This window comes from Bufo gargarizans, chromosome 2 (genome assembly GCF_014858855.1).
Source record: "Bufo gargarizans isolate SCDJY-AF-19 chromosome 2, ASM1485885v1, whole genome shotgun sequence".
NCBI lineage: Eukaryota > Metazoa > Chordata > Amphibia > Anura > Bufonidae > Bufo > Bufo gargarizans.
Window position 1 is genome coordinate 554644461 of NC_058081.1, and position 13654 is coordinate 554658114.

Below are 13654 nucleotides of genomic sequence, written 5' to 3' on the forward strand. Positions count from 1 at the left end.
AGACTTACAATGTAAGTCAATGGGGACGGATCCGTTTGAAGATGACACACTATGGCTCAATCTTCAAACGGATCCGTCCCCCATTGACTTTCAATGTAAAAGTCTGGGCGGATCCGTTCAGGCTACTTTCACACTTAGAAATATTTTTACAATATAATGCAGACGGATCCGTACTGAACGCTAGTGTGAAAGTAGCCTTAAAAGTCCACACAGCAGGTCAATTTCTGCACGGAAAAAAGCTAAGTGTCCATGAGATTTGTCCAGTCTTAGGGTACTTTCACACTAGCGTTTTTGTCTTCCGGCACAGAGTTCTGTCACAGGAGCTCAATACCGGAAAAAAATGATTAGTTTTATCCTAATGCATTCTGAAGGGAGAGCAGTCCGTTCAGGATGCATCAGTTCAGTCCCTTTTATGTTTTTTGAACAGAGAAAATACCGCAGCTTGCTGCAGTTTTCTCTCTAGCCAAAAATACTGAACACTTGCCAGAATTCCGGATTCAGCATTAATTTACATTGAAGTGTATTAGTGCCGGATCCGGCATTAAGTGTTCAGGCAAGCGCAGACCTTTAAAAATGCAAAAAAAATAATAATACCGGATCCATTTTTGCGTATGACACCGGAGAGACGGATCCGGTATTTCAATGCATTTGTCAGACGGATTCCCATCCGGATCCGTCTGACAAATGCCATCAGTTTGCGTCCAGATTGCGTCCTGCTTGCTAGAATCCTTTGCCACAAGTGTGAAAGTACCCTTATACACTGTGCTGGTACTGTATTAGGCTGCGCTTTTTCCACATGACAAACCATGTGTAATCCGCAACATGTGCACGTAGCCTTAAAGGGGTTGTCTTATCACAGACAATGGGGGCACATCGCTAGGATATGCCCCCATTGTCTTATAGGTGCGGGTCCCACCACTGGGATGTGCACATATATCAAGAACGGAGCCCGTAAGTGTTAGAGGGCGCACTTCGCATGCGCAGCCGCCCTCCATTCATTTTCTATGGGGCCGCCGAAAAAAAGTCAAGCACTGGCTCGGCTATTTCCGTCAGTGGTGGCTGGTTATGCACGGTGCACTCCCATTGACTTCTATGGGGAGCGCGCTTGGTGGCTGGACCAGAGTCCTCCAGCCACCACCTTGCGGGGCTCCCGATACAGGTGTGGGTCCCAGCAGTGGGACCTGCACCTATAAGACAATGGGGGCATATCCTAGCGATGTGCCTCCATTGTCTGTGATGAGACAACCTCTTATAGGCCTCTGGCACACGAACGTTGTGAGCCCCTGGCAGTATAACGGCCCGCATACAGTGGGTCCGCAATACACGGGCACCATCACGGATGCGGACCCATTCACTTGAATGGGTCCACAATCACAGAGATGCGGAATGGAAGCACTGCGGAGTGCTTCTGTGGTGTTTCTGTCTGTGCCGCCGCACCGCAAAAAAATAGAACTTGTTCTATTTTTTTTGCGGTGCGGACAGATCACGGACCCATTCAAGTTGAATGGGTCTCGATCCAACCCGGCCGCCGCACGGACATTGCCCATGCATTGGGGACCGCAAATTGCGGTCCCCAAGGCACAGAAAGGATGCACAACGTTCGTGTGCAAGAGGCCTAAAGGGAATCTGTCACATTTTATCTGAAGAGCGCCATCGAACAGCGGCGGGGATCATGAATATGAGGACTTGTGATCTTAAATGGAATCATTCACCACGATTTTGGTGTATATTCTGTATCATCTTGGGTCACTGTCACTAGTGGGGTACCACAGGGGTCAGTATTGGGCCCTATTCTCTTCAACATATTTATTATTAATGATCTTGAAGAAGGGCGGCACAGTAAAATATGACACTAAACTGTGTAAAGTAATTAACACAGAAGAGGACAGTATACTACTACAGAGGGATCTGGGTAGATTGGGGGCTCGGGCGGAGGAGTGGCAGATGAGGTTTAATGACTCATTCACACGTCAGTGATTTCCATCAGTGATTGTGAGCCAAAACCAGGAGTGGTTCTAAACAGAACAGGTGCAGATCTTTCCCTTAGGCCTCTTTCACATGACCGTATTCAGTGTTTTGTGGTCCGTTTTTCACGGATCTGTTGTTCCGTTTTTTGTTTCCGTTGTGTTTCAGTTTCTGTTCCGTTTTTCCATATGGCATATACAGTATACAGTAATTACATAGAAAAATTGGGCTGGGCATAAAATTTTCAATAGATGGTTCCTGCAGAAACAGACATGGGAGCACTAACACCTTTAGGCCCCTTTTACACGGACGAGAATTTCACGCGAGTGCAATGCGTGAGGTGAACGCATTGCACCCGCACTGAATCCGGACCCATTCACTTCAATGAGGGCTGTGCAGATGAGCGGTGATTTTCATGCATCACTTGTGCGTTGCGTGACAATCACAGCATGTTCTATATTCTGCTTTTTTTCACGCAACGCAGGCCCAATAGAAATGAATGGGGCTGCGTGAAAATCGCAAGCATCAGTGAGCAAGTGCAAATGCTGTGCGTTTTTCATGCATGGTTGCTTGGAGATGATAGGGATGAAAGCAACTCCGGACCCCATTAAAGTCTATTCACTGTATTTTTTTCCCTTGGTTATAAGGGAAAATAATAGCATTCTTAATACAGAATGCTTAGTAAAATAGGGATGGAGGGGTTAAAAAATAACAAACATTAATTCACCTCATCCACTTGATCGCGCAGCTGGCATCGTCTTCTTTTTTCTTCTTTCAGGACCTGCAAAATTACCTTTTATGTCGTAATCGCGCTCACCATCTTCATTCAGCAGGACCTGCGCTGACCTCATCAAGTGGATGAGGTGAGTTAATTTATTTTAATTTTTTAACCCCTCAATCAACATTTTAGTAAGCATTCTGTATTAAGAATGCTATTATTTTCCCTTATAACCATGTTATAAGGGAAAATAATACAGTGAATTTACTTTAATGGGGTCCGCGGTTGCTCCTCAATCATCTCCTAGCATCACCTATCATCTCCTAGCAACCATGCGTGAAAATCGCACCGCATCCGCACTTGCTTGCGGATGCTTGCAATTTTCACACAGCCCGATTCATTTCTATGGGGCCTGCGTTGCGTGAAAAACGCTGAATATAGAGCATGCTGCAATTTTCACGCAACGCACAAGTGATGCATGAAAATCACTGCTCATCTGCATTGAAGTGAATGGGTCCGGATTCAGTGCGGGTGCAATGCGTTCACCTCACGCATTGCACCCGCGCGGAAAACTCGCCCGTGTGAAAGGGGCCTTAGGGTGAATAGGAGAGGGGATCAAAAGATCCCATGTACTAGGCCCCTAAGGGGGTTAACAGTTATAAAAAGAAAGTGAAAAAAATAAAAAAAACACCAATATATTAAAAGTTTAGATCAGCCCTTTTTTCCCACTTTTACATATAAAAATATATTAACCAATAAAAAAATAAACATATTAGGTTAAAATTCCTGTACAATGAACACTGTAACGAAAAAAAAAAAATGTAAACACTTGATTCAGCATTTTTTGGTCATCCTGTCCCCCAAAAATGTAATAACAGTGATTAAAAAGATGTACATACCACAAAAATGGTACCAATAAAAAATACAGTTCATTACGCAAAAAAAAGCCCTCATACACTTCTGGAGACCGAAATATAAAAAAGTTATAAAGTTATGGCTGTCAGAATATGGCAATGCAAAGAAAATGTTGAGTTTTTTTTAAAGAGAATCTGTCACTAGCAATTTACCAATTTTTTTTTTTTAATCCATGTTTAACAGAGTACCTGTTTTCCATCTGTCTTGTTCTTTTGATTGTGAGTCTTGTCATTTCTTCAAAAAATCGATTCTTATGATATGTAAATGACGCTGTAAGGAGCCCAGAGGGGCGTTATTCTTTCTCCACTGTGCCCAGGAACGCCCCTCTGAAGTGCCGTGCCCGCCTTAATTTGAAAACTAATAAAGCCTCCAAGTTCATCTAAATCGCCTCCCAGAGGCGCGGCTAAGTGCTCAACCCCCCCCCCCCAGCGTCGCGCTCTGCGGCAAACACCCCGATCCTCCTCTCGCCGGCATCCCAAATCCCGCGCAGGCGCAGTGCCGGCACTATGATAAGATGACTGACGGCACTGCGCCTGCACGGGATTTGGGATGCCGGCGAGAGGAGGATCGGGGTGTTTGCCGCAGAGCGCGGCGCTGGGGGGGGGGGGTGTTGAGCTCTGGGAGGCGATTTAGATGAACTTGGAGGCGTTATTCGTTTTCAAATTTAGGCGGGCACGGCACTTCAGAGGGGCGTTCCTGGGCACCGTGGAGAAAGAATAACGCCCCTCTGGGCTCCTTACAGCGTCATTTACATATCATAAGAATCGATTTTTTGAAGAAATGACAAGACTCACAATAAAAAGAACAAGACAGATGGAAAAAAGGTACTCTGTTAAACATGGATTCATGAAAAAAAAATTGGGTAAATTGCTAGGGACAGATTCTCTTTAAAGGTTTTTATTTTTTTTAAAGTAGCAAAAAAAAAATATATATATATATATATACAAGTTTGGTGATGGACATGCAGTTGTGAAGTCACAGCAGTTTACCAGTCTGAAATCCACTTGTGATGTCACCGCAGCTTACCTGATAAAAAGCCACTTGTGATGTCACAGAAACTCGGCTGAATAATCCTCACTGTCTCAAAAGCTTGACAAAAACCCACTTGTGATGTCACAGCAGCTTACCTGACTGAAACCCACTTGTGATGTCACAGTAGATTACCTGACTGAAACCCACTTGTGATGTCACAGCAGCTTACCTGACTGAAAGACACTTGTGATGTCACAGCAGCTGACCTGACTGAAACCCACTTGTGATGTCACAGCAGCTTACCTGACTGAAACCCACTTGTGATGTCACAGCAGCTGACCTGTCTGAAACCCACTTGTGATGTCACAGCAGCTTAGATGGCTGAAACCCACTTGTGATGTCACAGCAGCTTACCTGACTGAAACCCACTTGTGATGTCACAGTAGATTACCTGACTGAAACCCACTTGTGATGTCACAGCAGCTTACCTGACTGAAAGACACTTGTGATGTCACAGCAGCTGACCTGACTGAAACCCACTTGTGATGTCACAGCAGCTTACCTGACTGAAACCCACTTGTGATGTCACAGCAGCTGACCTGTCTGAAACCCACTTGTGATGTCACAGCAGCTTAGATGGCTGAAACCCACTTGTGATGTCACAGCAGCTTACCTGACTGAAACCCACTTGTGATGTCACAGCAGCTGACCTGACTTAACCCCACTTGTGATGTCACAGCAGCTTACCTGATGGAAACCCACTTGTGATGTCACAGTAGCTTACCCGACTGAAACCCACTTGTGATGTCACAGTAGCTTACCTGACTGAAACCCATTTGTGATGTCACAGCAGCTGACCTGTCTGAAACCCACTTGTGATGTCACAGCAGCTTAGATGGCTGAAACCCACTTGTGATGTCACAGCAGCTTACCTGACTGAAACCCACTTGTGATGTCACAGCAGCTGACCTGACTTAACCCCACTTGTGATGTCACAGCAGCTTACCTGATGGAAACCCACTTGTGATGTCACAGTAGCTTACCCGACTGAAACCCACTTGTGGTGTCACAGCAGCTGACCTGTCTGAAACCCACTTGTGATGTCACAGCAGCTTACCTGACTGAAACCCACTTGTGATGTCACAGCAGCTGACCTGACTGAACCCCACTTGTGATGTCACAAATTCTTACCTGACTGAAACTCACTTCTGATGTCACAGAAGCTCAACAGACTGAAATCTGCTTGTGATGTCACAGATTCTTACCTGACTGAAACACACTTGTGATGTCACAGTAGCTTACCTGACTGAAACACACTTGTGATGTCACAGCAGCTTACCTGACAGAAACCCACTTGTGATGTCACAGCAGCTTACCTGACTGAACCCCACTTGTGATGTCACAGTAGCTCCCCTGACTGAAACCCACTTGTGATGTCACAGCAGCTTACCTGACTGAAACCCACTTGTGATGTCACAGTAGATTACCTGACTGAAACCCACTTGTGATGTCACAGCAGCTTACCTGACTGAAACCCACTTGTGATGTCACAGCAGCTGACCTGACTGAAACCCACTTGTGATGTCACAGTAGATTACCTGACTGAAACCCACTTATGATGTCACAGATTCTTCCCTGACTGAAACACACTTGTGATGTCACAGATTCTTACCTGACTGAAACCCACTTATGATGTCACAGCAGCTTACCTGACTGAAACCCACTTGTGATGTCACAGTAGCTTACCTGACTGAAACCCTCTTGTGATGTCACAGCAGCTGACCTGACTGAAACCCACTTGTGATTTCACAGTAGCTGACCTGACTGAAACCCACTTGTGATGTCACAGCAGCTGACCCGTCTAAAACCCACTTGTGATGTCACAGCAGCTTAGATAGCTGAAACCCACTTGTGATGTCACAGCAGCTTACCTGACTGAAACCAAATTGTGATGTCACAGATTCTTACCTGACTGAAACCTACTTATGATGTCACAGTAGTTTACCTGACTGAAACCCACTTGTGATGTCACAGCAGCTTACCTGACAGAAACCCACTTGTGATGTCACAGTAGCTTACCTGACTGAAACCCACTTGTGATGTCACAGCAGCTGACCTGTCTGAAACCCACTTGTGATGTCACAGCAGCTTACCTGACAGAAACCCACTTGTGATGTCACAGTAGCTCCCCTGACTAAAACCCACTTGTGATGTCACAGCAGCTTACCTGACTGAACCCCACTTGTGATGTCACAGCAGCTTACCTGACTGAAACCCACTTGTGATGTCACAGCAGCTTACATGACTGAAACCCACTTATGATGTCACAAATTCTTACCTGACTGAAACTCACTTCTGATGTCACAGAAGCTGAACAGACTGAAATCTGCTTGTGATGTCACAGATTCTGACCTGACTGAAACACACTTGTGATGTCACAGATTCTTACCTGACTGAAACCAAATTGTGATGTCACAGATTCTTCCCTGACTGAAACCCACTTGTGATGTCACAGCAGCTTACCTGACAGAAACCCACTTGTGATGTCACAGTAGCTTACCTGACTGAAACCCACTTGTGATGTCACAGCAGCTGACCTGTCTGAAACCCACTTGTGATGTCACAGCAGCTTACCTGACAGAAACCCACTTGTGATGTCACAGTAGCTCCCCTGACTGAAACCCACTTGTGATGTCACAGCAGCTTACCTGACTGAAACCCACTTGTGATGTCACAGCAGCTTACCTGACAGAAACCCACTTGTGATGTCACAGCAGCTTACCTGACTGAACCCCACTTGTTATGTCACAGTAGCACCCCTGACTGAAACCCACTTGTGATGTCACAGCAGCTTACCTGACTAAAACCCACTTGTGATGTCACGGCAGCTTACCTGACTGAAACCCACTTGTGATGTCACAGTAGATTACCTGACTGAAACCCACTTGTGATGTCACAGCAGCTTACCTGACTGAAACACACTTGTGATGTCACAGCAGCTTACCTGACAGAAACCCACTTGTGATGTCACAGCAGCTTACCTGACTGAACCCCACTTGTGATGTCACAGTAGCACCCCTGACTGAAACCCACTTGTGATGTCACAGCAGCTTACCTGACTGAAACCCACTTGTGATGTCACAGCAGCTTACCTGACTGAAACCCACTTGTGATGTCACAGCAGCTTACCTGACTGAAACACACTTGTGATGTCACAGCAGCTGACCTGACTGAACGCCACTTGTGATGTCACAGTAGCTCCCCTGACTGAAACCCACTTGTGATGTCACAGATTCTTCCCTGACTGAAACACACTTGTGATGTCACAGTAGCTCCCCTGACTGAAACCCACTTGTGATGTCACAGCAGCTTACCTGACTGAAACCCACTTGTGATGTCACAGTAGCTTACCTGACTGAAACCCTCTTGTGATTGTCACAGCAGCTCCCCTGACTAAAAACCCACTTGTGATGTCACAGCAGCTTACCTGACTGAAACCCACTTGTGATGTCACAGTAGCTAAGGGTACTTTCACACTTGCTGCAGGACGAAACCGACAGGCTGTTCACCCTGTCGGATCCGTCCTTCCGCTGGTTCGCCGTGCCGCCGGCCCGCCTCTCAGTCCCGTTGACTATAATGGGGACAGGGGCGGCGATCCGGCGCAGTACGGCAGTGCACGGCGAAAGACCGCCGGACTAAACGTCCTGCATGTCCGACTTTTTAGTCCGGCGGCCTCTGACCGCGAACTGCCGTACTGCGCCGGAGCGCCGCCTGTCCCCATTATAGTCAATGGGGACGGAGCGGTGGCACGGCGAAACAGCGGAAGGACGGATCCGACAGGGTGAACAGCCTGTCGGATCCGTTCTGCCGCAAGTGTGAAAGTAGCCTTACCTGACTGAAACCCTCTTGTGATGTCACAGCAGCTTTCCTGACTGAAACCCACTTGTGATGTCACAGCAGCTGACCTGACTGAAACCCACTTGTGATGTCACAGCAGCTGACCTGACTGAAACCCACTTGTGATGTCACAGTTGATTACTTGACTGAAACTGACTGATTGTCACAATATCGTAACTGATGGTAACAGAATTGTGATATCACAGCAGCTTAGGCTACTTTCATACTTGCGTTCGGGGCTCCGCTTGTGAGTTCCGTTTGAAGGCTCTCACAAGCGGCCCCGAACGCATCCGTCCAGCCCTAATGCATTCTGAGTGGATGCGGATCCGCTCAGAATGCATCAGTCTGGCAGCGTTTGGGCTCCACTCCGCTCAAAGTTTAATGGTAGGAGCTGCTGGCCAGAGGAATTTCAGGATTCTGATGCTTTGAATTTATATACAGATGCGGCAGGTAGCTGTGGATTTGGCGCATTCTGGGATAACCGTTGGAGTGCAGAAGAATGGCCCTCCTTTTGGATAGAGAGCAGTTTTACAAAAAACATAGTGTTATTGGAGTTGTTTCCAGTATTAGTGGCAATGGTTATATGGGTAGCTTTTTTAAGAACAAGCGAATTCTCCTTTTCTCAGATAATAAGGGTGTTGTGTTCGCTATTAACACTTTGTCGTCAAAATGCGAGAGGGTTGTTCGCTTATTAAGGCATTTAGTGTTATGTTGTCTATCATTTCATATTTGGTTGAAAGCTAAATATATAGAGGGTAAGTCTATTGTCATTGCCAGGGCCGTCTTTAATATTGATTGGACTCTGGGCAAAAATTTACTTGGGCCCCCTGGATCCCGCCTTCCCACACCTTAGCATGCAATCACGCCCTCCACCACAACACACACACACAAAATCCACACACCTGGTAGAGTACAGTGAATGACTGTAAATACTTCCAGTTCTGAAGACTCCAGCGGCTCAGGATCAGTGCTCTGGGCAGCCGGGCTCAGGCTGGAAGTGGGCACCGCTCTGCAGGAAGGAGACCAGGGCTCGGCTCACCCTAGTGTTACAGTGCACCCCAGCACCCCACAGTATGCAGTATAGCACCCTATAGTATACAGCAACCCACAGTATGCAGTATAGCACCCTATAGCATACAGCACCACACAGTATGCAGTATAGCACCCCACACTATACAGTACCCCCACAGTATATAGTAGAGCAGTATAGCAGCCCACAGTATACAACACCTCACAGTATACAGTAGAGCAGTATAGCACCTCACTGTATACAGCACCCCAAACTATACACGATACAGCCCCCCACACTATACAGTACAGCAGTATAGCACTCCACACTATACACCACCCACAGTATACAGTATACAGGCCCCCCACAGTATACAGTCCCACACAGTATACAGTCCCACACAGTATACAGCCCTCCCACAGTATACAGGCCCCCCACAGTATACAGGCCCCCCCACTATATACAGTCCCGCACATTATACAGTCCCGCACAGTATACAGTCCCCCCACAGTATACAGTCCCCCACACAGTATACAGCCCCCCACACAGTATACAGCCCCCCCCCCACACAGTATACAGGCCCCCCACACTATACAGGCCCCCACAGTATACAGATCCCCCCCCCACAGTATACAGGCCCCCCACAGTATACAGTCCCACACAGTATACAATCCCACACAGTATACAGTCCCCCAACAGTATACAGCCCCCACAGTATACAGCACCCCACTATACAGTAGTTTACAGTATATTAACATAACAGCCCCTGTCACCTTTTTCTGATGTAATCTTCACACAAAAAAGCTCCACAGTTAACTTCTGCAACACTCAGTAGGACCTGTGATGACCTCATAGCCATGTGACTAGTAATATTGCTAGGTTACTGGTCACATGGTGATGATTTCATCTAAGGTCCTAGATCACATTCACAGCTCTAACAGTACAATGCATGGACTCAGTGCCGGCAGGCATGGCATGGCAGCCCCCCCTGTGAAGCTGACAGCCTGACACCCGGGGCAGTGGCTAACAGGGCTCAAGAGGCCGCTGCCTTGGGCCCCCCAGGAGCAACTGGGCCCGGGGCAGCTGCCCCTTTTGCCCCTTGGTAAAGACGGCCCTGGTCATTGCGGACTCTCTATCTCGGTTTTTCAGTGGTCCAGATTTCGGGAATTGGCTCCAACTGCAGAAAAAGTGGGTGTTCCTTTCCCCCCGCATTTATGGGACCTGGTTCTGGATTAATTGTAAATAGTATCCGTAATTCCTTAGCACCAAGGACGTGAGCTGCCTATGCGTCGGCTTGGAATAGCTGGTTAAATTTTGTCAATTCAGTGGATCAGCAGGATAGCGTGGATTTTGAAAGTGTTGGGCTGGGATTCGTGTCATCTCTTTTAATAAAAAATGTATCTCCATCCCATATTTCTAAGTTGTTAGCGAGAATTTCCTTTTTTCAGAAGCTATGTGGTCAACCCCCCTTGTCGTCTTTATTTTCCATCAAACAGGTTTTAAAGGGTTATCGTAAGTGTAAATTCAGTAGTGATGTCCGTCGTCCTATTTCTTGTGAGCTATTGCATCGTTTAGTGGAGGTGTTATCATCTGTAGCTAAGGATCAATTTGAGTTAGTGTTATTTAGAACGGCATTTATTTTAGCATTTTTTGGTGCCTTTAGAATTGGGGAATTAGGTTGCTCTTAAGAAATCAGAAGATGCAGGATTATTGCTGTCGGATGTAGTGGTTCATGCGGATAAGGTTTTAATTAAAATCAGATGTTCCAAGACGGATCAGCTGGGGAGAGGTCAAAAGATATCTTTAAATAGTTGGGCTCAGTCGGGTCTTTGTCCAGTCAGAGCTGTTATAGCTTGGCTGAACATTAGACCAGCAGTGCAAGGTTCCTTTTTGTTACATAAGGATCTGAGTCCTTTGACAAGGTTTCAATTTAATGCGTTGCTCAAGAGGAGTCTTGCTTTGCTAGGACTAGGGCATTTAAAAATATCTGCTCACTGTTTTCGCATTGGGGCTGCTACAGAGGCAGCGGGTTTGGGGTTGGAGGAGTCAGTTATAAAAAGATTAGGTCGCTGGAACTCTAATTGTTTTTAGAATTAACATAAGGCCGGACTTACTGTAGATTACTTTTCCTTATATTTTTCAGGTGCCCAGTATGTAGTTTGGGTGGTGGGGCACTCCTTTGTGTATTGGGCCCAGAAGAGAGCCAGTAAGAGGAATTATACTGAAAACTTATCCTTTGACTCTAATCGGTTTAAAATATTTTGGTGGGGAGTAAGAGGTCTACATTGGAATGATGTGCTGCCTTTACTTTACAAATTGCTAGTTAAATGGCCTCTGTCTCATTTAGTAATCATTCATTTAGGTGGTAACGATGTAGGCAAAATTGGAACATTGGAGTTTCTGTGGAGGATTAAACAGGATCTAGTTTTTATATTAAGCTTGTTACCAGATTCGGTTTTAATTTTCTCTGAAATTGTACAAAGATTCCTTTGGTCGTCTGTTGAGGGTCGACCTTTTGAAAAAATATAGAAAAAGAATAAATAGAGCAATGTTCAAATTTTTGCCTACCATAGGAAGGCTCAGTTATAGGCACGCTGACCTTGAAGGTTTTGTGCCTGGTTTGTTTAGGTTTGATGATGATGTACATCTGTCTGATGTAGGCCTTGACATTTTTAATTTGGGTTTACATAATGCATTGGAGAAAGGTGTTGCTTTTGGGGGGGGGGCTCGGCTTTTTAAGCCTCGGCCTTGTGTGTAAAAGTCACCCAGTAATGCTGGGTGGACTTGGTGGTCATTGGTTTTATTGGTCTAATATTTGACCTTGGTTCATGGTTTATTAAAGATTCACTGGTTCATTAAATTTCGGTAACCCCATAATAAAGCAACACGGCCTAATTTCTCCAATAAAGTGGTTGGTGTCTTATTTACTAGTTATAGTTATGGTTGGGTCATTATGTGTCCTATGTCCTCCATGGTGCTAATGTTTAGTCACTGTATTGATTATAATTTGGGGCTAGGTCTAATGTGTATATACAGATACTAGATTCTGGTATAGCAGTGTGAGAGTATGTGAGACAGTCCACACCACTGAGCCCCAGGGCCTGGCTGTGCACTGTGTAAATGTCACTGTGAGCAGCATTTACATGTATTCATTGTGCCACTGATGATTATTTTACAGCATTATCAATGATAAATAATGGTTTTAGTGTGGACCTTCTCCTTGTTAACACTGACCAATTATCATGTCGATGGCTGAAAAACACACAAAGCATTCCAATAATTTCATACAGTAAATGGATCTTTAAAGAGGACCTGTCACCACTCATGGCATGTCTGTTTTAGAAAATATTTGTTTTCTTTGTGAAATAACAATTCTAGAACATTGTGTGTTGTTCCTCTGTTATTCCTCCTGAAAATGTATGAATAAATTGATAAGTTGGGGGTGTTTCCCTACACACTGTCCAATCAGTGCCAGACTGTGTAAAACAAAGGAAGCCATAACACCCAGTTGCTAATTTATTTATGAATATTCAGGAGGAATAACAGAGGAACGACACAACACAGAGTTAGGGCTTATGCACACAACTACCCTGTTTTCCCGAAAATAAGACAGCGTCTTATATTAATTTTTGCTCCCAAAGATTCGCTAGGTCTTATTTTCAGGGATGTCTTATTTTGCCATGAAGAAGAATGGCACAGGGGTATCAGGGTGGGGAGGGGGATCACGTATGATGGCACAGGGGTATCAGGGTGGGGAGGGGGATCACTTAAAATGACACAGGGGGATCAGAAGGGGGAATCAAAATGGCACAGGAGAATCAGAGGGGGGGATTACCGTACCATTTTAGTAGCCCCTTCTGATCCTCCTGTGTCATTTTGATTCCCACCTCTGATCCCCCTGTGTCATTTTAAATGATCCCACTCCCCTGTGCCAGTGGACAGTGGATTACCGTATTTAGTCTCCCCCACCTTCACCAGACATCCCCCACCTTCCATCAGATATCCCCCCCCCCATACCTGTCACCCTGTGTGTCCGTTCCAGCCAAGTTGTGAGTCAGCCAGACTCCGTCAGGGCAGAGCGAGCAGCGGGCGGAAGAAGGTGGCAGCTTGTCCTGGCGGCGGCGCGGGCTCTCTGATTTAAAGAGACCTCACACCGCCTGCGCTGCGGCCAATCAGTG